Here is a 12,345-nt window from a genome sequence, read left to right as displayed (position 1 = left end):
ACCAAGAAATTCTTCTAGATTTTAAAGACTACTGCTTAAGACAAATATCTGATTGACACAATCCTGGAGACTTCAGAGCATGCACTGGAGAAATAAAACAGGAAAATAGAGGACAAAATCTCAAAGTGATGTCAAGGTGCAACGTATAGAATGTAATTACTTTGCTTAGGTTTCAGATGAACTTAAAAAATTTGAGCCAGATAAACTCAATGCCTTGTCCGTATTCACAGGTTTGATGGTGTGATGAAGTGTGGGATGCATTTGGGGGAGCCAAATACAATTCTTACTCTACTTGCTCTGAAAACCTTCTAAAGGAGAAGTGGATTGGGAGTCACCCTTCCCTGTTCTTCACAAAAGCACTCTGACTTCTTACCTTGCAGTGTAAAGAGTTAATAAAAAAGAAAACAAAATGCAGCAACTTTTAAAAAAAATTCATACTGCTGCGACTACTAAGCTAAAGAATCTGGTCATGACTCCTGCGAGATTAGCTATCTTCCCATGTGTGTGCATAGTGGGTTCAAGGCAACTCACTGGAGTAAGAGAAGAGAACATGAAAACATGTAAGGAGGTGATGAGAAAGTGTTAGAATTCTATTTATAATTATCTATATTCTGCTCTTCTAAATGTGTATGTTTTTACAGATATGCCCACTATTCCAATATATATGCGAATTTATACACACATTAGGATATGCGATCAAACTTTTCACTAATACACATGCAAGTTTAAAATGTGGAATTGTACTGCCTAGTCTTTGGTCAATATTGAAATCATTTGATAAAAAGACAATAATTATGCTATTCCCTTGGAAAATATAATACTTGCACTTTTATCAGATTCTCAATAACTTAAATAAAACTAAATCCACATAGATCAAAAACAGGGTATATCCTTAAGAGTCGCAAAAATTACTGTGCTCTGGGATAATTGATAATCTATGTGCACTGCACTCTGCCATTAAAATTATTTGAGGAAATTATTTCCAGAGCTGTTGCTAAATTTCAGTTTTACACTGAGATCTCTGGAAGGAAGTAATTGAAATGGAACATAATTAATTAAGTAGTACAGAGGAATAGAAAACCAACTGGACAAGTTCTAGAGCTACAATGCAGTCAATGGCAGGCACAGCATGAAAGAGGGCCTGATCTTGATTGCAGTCTCTGCCTTAGATTTCTTGTACCTTATACAGAGAATGTTGATGGAAATATCTGAAATTTTGTTTTTGTGGACTATTTGAAGGAAATTTTAAACTGCAGGAAGTTTATCCTGACACTCCACAGATTTTCAGAATTTTTTTTTTCTTTTCAAATCTGACAAGTGTGCAGAGATACACAATTTTTTTTCCGAAGGTGGAGAAAAATGTCACTAGCAAAATCCCCAAATAAATAATTTCTCTCATATCTCATATGGCAGGCCAAAGCCAAAGATGAATCAGCAAGTTTTTCTGTGATGATTGAGGTTAATTGAGAGATCACTGTAAATGCCTGTTGATTATGAGAGGTTTCACCTCAGGAATTGGCAAATATGTGGTATCCCACAAACATAATTTAAAGAAAATGTCAGATTCTCTTCTGGGGATATTGGGAAACAAAATGCTAAGGAAATAAAAAATCATAATTAACATTTTAGAATAGGGTAGGAAATTTGGTGTTCTTCAAACTACCACAAATATCACCATATCCAGACAATTTCAGAAACCCTGAAAAGTTATATTCTGGGAATGTAGATGTCCAATATCTCTTCCAACTACAGTAAAAGAGAAAGAGGCAAAAAATCATCATTTTCCAGGAAGGAGCCAAAATTGGTGATATATCAGATGAAATTGACCAATATAATTGCCAAGAGTGAACCACACCAATGTTGCTGGTAATTCAATCAATAACCTGAACTGCGATAGGAGGAACTAAAACAACAAAAATACATAGATATGTCCAAAAGAGTCTCTATCTTTTTTCCCCTGCCTTTATAAGGTAAAAATCTACACCTTCAGCTTATTCCAAGTTAGCTGCAAGTCATTTTATGAGAGCCAATACCTTCAGACTTTTGGAATCTTGCACTAAGCGAAAAACCAGACTTCTCAAGGCCTCTTTCCTAAAGGATTTCATCCTTTTCAGGACTCCATTCAGCTTTCTGGTACTTATACTGCCCAAAATATTGTACAATTTTCTTAAATGAAGAATTCTAAGGCTTCTTTTGGATGTAAAGACAATTTACAAGGTAGAAAGAAGATAAAGGAGACACAAACCATGCACTGAAAATAAATATCATCTAGTGGAGAAGAGGGATGGATATATTTATATATCCATAAACCAAGTGTCTCTTTCATTCAATCAGTAGACAACTCCTAATCAAGAAGTTTACCACTGGGGTGCTCCAGCACAGAGCCTGATGGTTCATAGGTTGTCAGTAAATGTGTATTGGCTGAAACAGTAACATGTATATTTCACACTCATGCTGATGCCACTAATCTTTAGTGCTTTCCTGAAGCTGAGGTGAGGATTTTTCTTGCCAAATTCCAATTTCATAGGTGTCAAGTTAGTGAATTACTTAATGGTAGCATCTTCCTATCAATCTAGAAATAGAATGTCTAGCTCCATAATTTCAGATATTTATAAGCCCCTGGTCAGCTATTAGGCAACACTATCTCCTCTAGTACTAGAGGGGAGGCTACACCTGAAGTCTAAGTTGTAGCACCTGTGGGTGGCAGTCCCACACAGGAGCTAAGCTGCCACCACCCCCAGCCTCGAGTAAAGGGGGTATTGGGCTGGCATCACAAGGCCACACATTGTGCAAAGCAAATGGCCTTACCTTCACTCTGCAAGGAAATGCTTCAGCTCTGGGATGCCCAATGGGATTGAGCACCCCCCTCCCTTTTGAAACATTATCCCCTACCATATATGGGTGGAATATTCTATCCAAGGTCTTTTCCCTGATAAATAGAGGACTTCCAGGTGCTCTCATTCTCTTGCCTTCCGGTGTGGAAGAGGACCCTTAAGGTCAGTAGAGCCCCCCGAGAACCCCAGACTTTGTGAAAAAAAGTATTTCTGTGTCCTTGCAGTCTTTTCGTCACCAGCCCAAACCATGCAGAATGATGCCGATTCCATCTCCCACATGGGCCATGGGCCATAAGCATCCACACAAGCTCCAGAGATGACCAGGGAAGGAGGAACTGTGACAAGTGAGGATTCCTATTCTTGTCAAATCTCCTGTTCTATCTATCATACTTGACATGATGGGAGTAGCAATAGGGAGCATGCTTCCTGCCCAGCTCTGACAGAGGCACTGACAGTATGAAACACTCTGTAGAGACTTTTCATGGATCCAGAGCCTATGGAGGGGAAAAAGCTGACATGCAAGAATAAGAAGGAAGTGAAGGCTCAAAATACCAACTAACTAAGTGATTAAGTTGATTACTTTCAACTAACATAAAATAAAACTGTAATCTGAATGGATTACTAGAGAACACTCTGGAAGTATTTTACCATTGACTTTGTTATTCTCAGAAAGAAATATTGTCCAGGCACCATGGCACACACCTATAATCCCAGAAGCTCAGGAGGCTGAGGCAGGAGGATCATGAGTACAAAGCCACTCAGCAAAAGCGAGGAGGAAACTACTCAGTGAGACCCTGCCTCTAAATATAATACAAAACAGAGCTAGGGATGTGGCTCAGTGGTTGAGTGTCCCTTGGATCAATCCCTGATTACCAACACCACCCCCAAGTATTGATGATTTATTTTAAAATTTTAATTCCTAAATATGATATTGTTAATTTAACAATTAAATTTAAGTATTACAGTCATCAATTAAATATATATTTTATTTATTTTTCCTATTGTGCTTAAGATCCAGTACTGAATTTTGATCCTGAAGGTCTGAGGATCTGTTTAGCTTTCATTGCTTCAGTAAAGGAGTAGGAATGGATTGCTTTGATTATGACACGCCATCTGCTGGACATACTGGGAAACAATGTCTTCTAGCCCTGAAGAATGATTATTTTAACACAGTTCATCAAACACAAACCTGGTCCTTTTCCTGGGGCAGGCTCAAATGTCCTTGAGTGACAGTTCTACATTTGGTCATGAATCAGCAACACAATGAGTCTATGTTGGTAGCAGTTAAATGACCCTTGGATTTGAAGTCAGATGATAGGAACAAGGTTTTCAAAAAAACTTTTCTCCAGCCTGAATATCTGCCTCTAGGATTCATGATTGGGGATGTTGATATATTGGCTAGCTAATAACTCTCCTGTGCTTAAATTCTTTTTTTTTTTTTTTGTAGAAAATGAATACAGTAAAATCTAGGACTTGGAAAAACTCAAATAAAGAAATGTAAAGACATTTGCACACTCTTAATATGCAATGGAAACTTCATATTTCCATCACTTCTCTGGTCAGTCTTTGATGGAATATGCCACTTGGATGGCACCCACTCTCCCAAATGAAAGTAATTGTGAGGGCCTCAGCTATCAGAAGAAACAGACAACCTGAAATGAGTGCTGGAAACACATATATATCCATGTGAGCATAGTCATTCTGCTATTTGGCTAAAGTCCTAACCCTTCGTTTCCAATTTTCCATAAATGAAACCAGAGCAAAACATTAAAACACAAGTAACCAAATAGTAGGTAAACTACCAAAAGCTGCCTTTAAACATGGTTAATCATTTCAAAGTAGTTAATGGTTATTCTTCTGTTCTTAATATTCTTGAGAAAATACAACACGAATATTAAATACAAATAAAGATATTTAGAATCATATCTATTACATAAATTTATCATTAGAAAGATTAAACAAAATAATATCTAATCTAAAAAGAGAACAAAATATTGAAAATAACAGGAGAGTGTGAAAAAGAGAGGAAAAATAAGAGAAATTTAACAAAAGCATAATATGTAAATGGAAAAACTCTTATTGATGAACAAATTCCAATAAATAGTAGAAAATGAAAATGACATCTGTGCAACATTTTTAAAACCCTCAAAATAATGTTAAAAAAACCAAATCTTTGCAAAGATGTATGAGGGACAAAAATATTTTTTAAATGTGTTAGGTGATACTATACTCATTTGATAAATGAGAGTATAAAATGAACATGGGGCCTGATGAACACTATTTAATGTTGATATATGGTACGATAATCAATGATTTAAGTATTATGAATCATATGGATTCAATAGTAGAGCTTCAACACAGAAAATAATGCCTACTAGTAATATGAGGAAAATTAGCAAAATCATATTGCACTGGAAATTTAAACCTACCTCTCTCAATCTTTGATGGAGAAAGTAGACAAAAATTGCCTAGAAAAAAGGGTTTGAATTGAATATGTGACTTGCTATATGTACATCAAACTTCACGCAGGTTGAGCATCCCTAACCCCAGATTTGAAATCTGAAATTGTTTGAAAATCTGAAAGTAATAGGTCAATTTGACACCACAAGTAGAAAATTTAACACCATGAAACATTGTTTCATGCCCCAAATTGCTAAAAATATTGTATAAACTTATATTCAGGTGATTTGTACAATTTGCAGATATCTTCGATCCATCCCAAAGAAATGTATATATATACTTTCAGGTGTTGAGATTATATAATGTATAATATGATATAATATTATATATTATATATTATAAAATTAAAATATATATTATATATTGTTGGGGTTTAAGTGTGTAGAGTTTAGCTCCCTCAGGCCTGACAGTTTGCAAGAGCTGTGGCTATGATTTAGGTCAGCTGAGGCAAACCTCAGTTAGGAGGAGGAAACGTTCTCTTCCCCTTATAGTAAGTCACAAGTTCTGCATGGTTTGGCCAAGAGGAAGAAGCTTCCTGCATACTTATCCTGGGAACAGTACATTCTAAAGAAACAAATGCATCCTCAGGGGGTTAGATAATGTCTACAAAGAACTTTAAGAGGGTACTTATCAAATAAACAGGAACAATCTTGAATCTAGCTCTGTGTATCCGCTGAGGCATGATATTTGGGCAATGTGGGCAATGTGATATTGAAGAATTGCTTGCTTTGTTAGAAGAAATATATAAAAGGAACTTGCAAATAAACCTCAGCATGCAGTTGCAATTGCTGCCTTGGCTCTGCATCCCCTGTGTCCTGGTTATCTCGCGACCCTTACCCAGGGACCCGAACGCTCTAGACGTTCACAATATATATATAAAGGTGCAGGATGATTTAAGGCATGAGAAATGTGACTGGAGGAGAAGTAACAAGTAGTTTCCACGTGTTCAACTCAATGCCATGGCTCTTCTCAGGATGCTTGTTTAGAAATTATTGGTGTTATCAGATATGAGATATTATATTTTTATATTATATATCAGATATTATTATATATTATGTATAATATATAATATATTTATAATATGTCATATATTATAAATATAATATATATTATATTATATTTATTACACATAAATATAATATATATTATATATTGTGATATAATATATATTATATGTTATATATATAATCTCAACACATGAAAAAATTCCCAAACCAAGCACTCCTGGTTCCTAATATTTTGCATAAGGGTATTTAACCCTCTCTACCCAATTTTTACCCAGCAGTAGTATTACCCGAAGTGAGTCAGAATCTAGATTTTATTGCTCATAATGCTCCACAATTACTCAGAGTCAAATGAGCAGGGAAATAGGTTTCATTCAAAGCCAGCTTTGAAGAAAGATAAAAGAATGCTCTTTGTTTTGAATTTCCATCTTCAGAAAGCTCCAGGGCCAAGAAAGCTTTTATAAGAGAAGGAGTGATAAAGAGGACAAAAGGTAGGGAAAATATATATGAAGGTTTAGCTAATCTGTGTTAGAGATCATGTCAGTGGTGCCTGGCCAAGGTGGGATTAGTTTCTCTTGTCAACATGAGGAAGTTCAGAAGTTCTAACAATTTGTGGCTTTGATCCCTCTTAATTTCAGATGCATTTCCTTAATTTTAGAGGGAGTCATTTCAAATTCTCCTGTTTAGTCAGCCTTCAGAGTTGAGGAAATTAGTGTTCCAATGTCATCTGACTAGCTGTCCAACATTGTATCAGTGTGCAGAATTAGAACATAAAGAGTCAGATGCTTATTCCTAAAGGGGTAAATTCTGAATTATTAAATATTTCCACCTAGGGAAAGATCTTCAGTGTCAGTTTGTGTAATTGCTCCTTCAATGCCTTCTCAGTTGTTTGATTTGGTGGGTTGGATGGGTTTCTCCATGCAATTTCAACCCTGTCTCTGAACTATGTCCTTTGAAGACACTGTGAATTATTTACCAAGCATACTTATCCCATGGTGTGGGAGCCTTGTCCCATTCTTTGATCTCAATGGGCTCAATTCAGAGGAGATCTCTCTTCCTGCTACCAGTGAAAGTAGGAGAATGCGTTTTTTTCAGCTGTTTCCATTCCATTACTTTCTCATCACTTCTTGACCATCATAGAGGACTTTGCCCAGTTCTTCAGAGGCCCCCAGTAATAGTGAGCAGAACCAAGGGAGTGAATGCTGTCACATAGTCTCTCCTCCACTTTTGGCATTTAGTCCCTATTCCTGTGAAACAGAGTTGAAAGTCTAAATAAATATTCCAGCTTCACTTGCTTTTCTTTATTAGTTAATTGACTTAAAAATCAATAATTTTGGAAGTCATGGAGCTGAGCAATATTATCATTAGCCTCCTACTAGCTTTGCGGTAGTTAAAATCAAGGACATGTGGGGCATGGTGAAATCATTTGCCGGGGTTGTTTCCCAGGGATTCAAAGCCCATTTTTGTTGGAGCCAATGACTTCACTTGGGCCTGCACCAGTATTGCATGGGTAACATTTTGACATCCCCAGGCCAGAAATTCCATGCTCATATCTGCTAACACCAATAATTTCTGAACAAGCATCCTGAGAAGAGCCATGACATTGAGTTGAACATGTGTAAACTACTGGTTACTTCACCTCTAGTCACCTTTCTCATGCCTTAAATCACCTGCACCTTTATCCCAGAAAACACCATAAACCTTAGTCTCAGGAGGGTCTCTTCTTTCTTTGTGCTGAGTCTATTTACAAATACACTCTTTTTTTTTTTTTTTTTACAAAACTTGTCATTGTAATGACTGGCATACAGTGAGGTGTGCAAAATGGAACTTGTTTGGAAACAATTTGATGAAATGGCCAAAAATAATATCCAGAAGAACATTTGCCATGGCTTTTCAGCCCCTAGCCACTCTAAAAACCTTTGGACAAGTCAAAGCAAGTATCTAAGCACCTTGTCCCATGGACCATCCCCGGGACTTTTCCTGACTCAGCACTGTGGACCTTCAGTGCATAGTTTCAATTTTGCACTACGGATTGAAGACGTCCTACCACATGAGTCACTTTGGTATAAGCAATCAGATTCCTATTTCTTTTCCTCTCTCATTTGGCTTTTCTAGTGGGGGAGCTGGATTTGGATAGACAAGATTTAACATGTGAATGGAAGTTCTGGTTTGAACTTCCTTGGGGGCAATGTGATTCCAGACCAGAGAGGGATTAAGGACCTTCTATCTACAGAAGTTCTCATTGGTTTCTCTCTGGGTTGGTCTGGTTGTGGTTGGAGATGGCCCAAATCTGATTGCAGAAACCTGGTCAGATGTGGTTTGGCCTTCATTGGAAGTGTCCTGAGACCTGATTCTAACTACAATAAAAGTAATAAAAGAATATAATTTTGACCTGTTTTGTCACTATTCGGAAACAATGGGAAATATTAGTTACATCTCCACATGCAGACCATTAGTTGACATTCTCCAACAACTGGGTCACTTGCAGCTCTAAATCCATGAGAAGAAAAAAATGATTTTTTTTGTAATCCTGTCTGATCTTTATATTCCTTGAATTAAGGAAAGTATTAGCCTGAAAACGGGTCATGGGGACAGCACTGGGAAGAACTTAACTTAAACCTGTCAAGGTATACTGTCACCTTAATTCTGAAGAGTAGCTTTAGCAGGGGTTACTGGGGCCACTCTGCTCTTTTGCAGGGGATTCCCATGAATTTTTTAAACACTATTAACTCCCAGTAACATCTTGTTGCCTTTTCTGGTAAATTCCTTTTGGCTCTGCAAGCCTAATTTAATGTTTTATCAGCATGCCTAATTTACAAACTTCTTGGGAGTGCATTTTAATTAATCTTAAACTTCAATTATATGGTGAACATATAAAAGTTTTAAGCTTTCCATTTTTTCTTCTAATGACTTTCTTCTTATATTAAGGATAATTGTTATTATGTGGAATGCAAAGTCTAAGAGTTAACTCATAAATTCTTTTGAAAATGAGAAGAAGGAAAATGAAGGAGAAAGATGAAATAAATAGTCAAGAGAAGAAGAGGGAAGAGGAGGAGCAAAGGTCACAGTCTTTTTAAGAAATCAGGCTGCTATGAGATCTGCTTTACCTAAAAAAAAATTGGTCCACAAACTTCCTAAGACTACAAAAAAATATCTTAAAGTGTAGTCATATAAAGTGGTTACCTTAGCTTCTACCATTTTGTCATAAATATAATTTGGATTGAAATGCCCTTTAACAAACTATTCAATTCACATTGCTTTATCACACTTGTGTATCATGTGCATCAAGTACATGGGTTTTCTTTGACTAAGAAATAACTTGAAATGATTGTCTGATGTCTCAGCAATGCAGGTATAACTGTCAAAGATAGACTAGGTGAATAGAAATGAGATTAAATATTTATAAATGTACTCCTCATGTTGCTTAAAGTCTTAAATTCTATTATGCTGAAATTTGATACAACATCTGAGTCATTTCTAAATAAGAAATTTAGGGGATAGAAGAAGACTGTAGCCTATTTTTCAAAACAGCTGGATATAATCACTAAGTATGCCCATATGCCTGAGTATGGTAGCACCCACTGTGATTTGCTGCAAGAAGCAGAGAAGTTAAAACTCCAGCCAGGTTATCACTATATAAAATCCACTTGCAGGAACAAAAGAAGGGTGTTGACTTATCTGGGGAGGCGAGGCAACATTCAAACTATATTACTGAGCAATTCTAATATCACCATGAATTCAGGATAGACTTAAACCCAGCCTCTGTGTTTCCCACTGATGCTAAAGTTCCCATTCATAACTGTATCCAGATTATTGAGCAAGATTATTCCTACCATCTTGTCCTAATGGAGCTGCCATTGGAGAATCCAAAACTTGAGATGTCCACATAGATACACAATTTTTTGAACCAAGGTGTGTTAGCTTTCTATAACCATAACCAAAATACCTGATAAGTACACTTAGAGGAGTAAAAGTTTATATTGTTAAAATGTGTTGTTATTGTTGAAAGTTTCAGATGTTTAGTTCATAGAGGGGCATGGTGGAGGAAGTTGGTCAGCTCTTGGAAGCCAGGAAGGAGAGAGAGAGAGGAGGAGAAAGAGAGAAAGGAAGGAGAGGAGAAGTGAGGCCAGGGACAATATACAAACCCCAAGGACACATACACAATGAACTAAGTTTTCCAGCCATGTCTCACCAACCTACTCTTATCACCTAGTAAGTAATTTATTCAAATTATTATTTCTTCAAAAGAATTAGTCTACTAAGTTATTGCTCTCATAACCTAATGATTACACCTTTGAACATTCCTGCATTAACACATGAGCTTTTCCAGAGACACTAAAGAGCCAAACCTTAAAACAAGGACAGCACAGAGCTGATTATAGGGCATTAACCCAGAAAAAAACATTGAAAGCAGAAGTCCTCCCACCTAGTTTTTCCACACACAAGGCAGGGCTTGTGGCTCTCAGAAAGGCCCCTCCATTTAGAAGGAGTAACTAGCACATAAACAAACAAACAAACAAACAACAACAAAAAAAACAACACACCACCACCACAACAAAACCCCACAAAATTGTTTTAAAAATGGAGAGAGACAATGTCAACGGTTCCCAATATCAATAGTACATCATCTAAGCACACATTTTCCTTATTACTACATTTATAGCTACACTCTATGTCTACAAATGTTGGTTTCAATTACCATTTAAAAATATAGTCATTAGTTTCATGAAAGGCATCCTGTTTCTGGTAGCATGAAGAAAACTGAATTTCAGGTGTAGGATGTTATGTTTAGGGGGAAAGGAGTGAGGTTATGGGGTTAATCTAACTTAGTAATTTTGGAGAGCTCTAACCAATAGATGGGTAATTTATGAAAGAATGCATAGATTCAAACTCCTATCTGTATTTATAAGATTACCCTACTTATAAATAGTACAATTTAGGGGGTTGCAAGTGGGATATAGGGAGTAATAAGGAGGAAAAAAAGGAAAGAAAGAGAAAAAAAGAGAGTGGGAAAAAGAAAATAAGAGAAAAAAGAAAAGAAATAAAAGGGGGGATGGAGGTGGAGCATATGCAATTCCTCTATATTATATTATTCTGGTGATTCAGTTGTTAAAGACATTTTTCATGCACAATTCTTGATTTCACATATGTTGAGGTTGTGAGGACCAGAGGGGGAAGGGTAGAGGAGACTGGATGAATGGATGAAAAGAGAGAGAGAAGAGAAAGAAAGAAAAGAAAAAAAAAATGTCTCTCAGAACTCTGTTTTCTTTTCTTCCAGTAGGTGGCGTTGTCTATACCTAGCTTGAGTCTTTGCATTCAGGGTGGTGGAGGTAGCCAGTGTGAGAGGACTTGAGCTTCCACCTGTGGCCTCTCTATACTTATTCTCTGAGATGTAAACCAGGTGTCTGATCCTCCACAGAACCAAGCTGGTAGCCACGCCCACTGGTTGGTGGGTTTTAAGGGTTGGTGGGATTTTCCAAGATGAGTTCCATCAGTTTTTCTCATAAGGTGTTTGATGAGGTGGGGGGTGTTGGGGAAATCTTATGTTTGTCCAGAGCTCAGTCCAGTGACCGTGCGGGCAGATGGCTGGGCCCCTCCTCCAGTTGGGGTGGTCTGCCTACCACGCCGGCGGGCGGCTGGGTCCCTTCTCCGAGTCACGTGGCCTGCCTTCCGTGAAAAATATGGAACGCTTCACGAATTTGCGTGTCATCCTTGCGCAGGGGCCATGCTAATCTTCTCTGTATAGTTCCAATTTTAGTATATGTGCTGCCGAAGCGAGCACTATTTCATTATTTTCATTCAAGTATTTTCTACATAACAGTTTTTGGTATATATTTTGAATTTATTTACTACTTTATGTGTGTGCAGGGAGCAAATCTAGGCTGTGATCTCTCTATCACTGAACTTCATCCCCAGGGCTCTGAATTCTTTTATTTATATAAATTCCAAAATACCGTATACAATCTAATATCCTGTTTCTGTTATTTATTTTTTTGTCTCAAAATCACATTTTCTTTCTCCTTTTTTGTATGTTTATACTTTCTTTG

At 37.0% G+C, this 12,345-nt stretch overlaps 1 non-coding gene across 1 annotated transcript; it reads right to left on the bottom strand.

The window, feature by feature from the left end:
• Positions 1 to 11,973: 11,973 nt before the first annotated feature.
• Positions 11,974 to 12,080, bottom strand: LOC139706609 (U6 spliceosomal RNA). Its single transcript, XR_011708233.1, has one exon. It is a non-coding gene; the product is annotated as a U6 spliceosomal RNA (small nuclear RNA).
• Between the last annotated feature and the right edge of the window lie 265 nt (positions 12,081 to 12,345).

This window comes from Marmota flaviventris, chromosome 7 (genome assembly GCF_047511675.1).
Source record: "Marmota flaviventris isolate mMarFla1 chromosome 7, mMarFla1.hap1, whole genome shotgun sequence".
In the NCBI taxonomy this organism is placed as follows: domain Eukaryota; kingdom Metazoa; phylum Chordata; class Mammalia; order Rodentia; family Sciuridae; genus Marmota; species Marmota flaviventris.
Note: the sequence above shows the minus strand (reverse complement) of the source record. Positions and strands in the feature narration are given on the sequence as shown.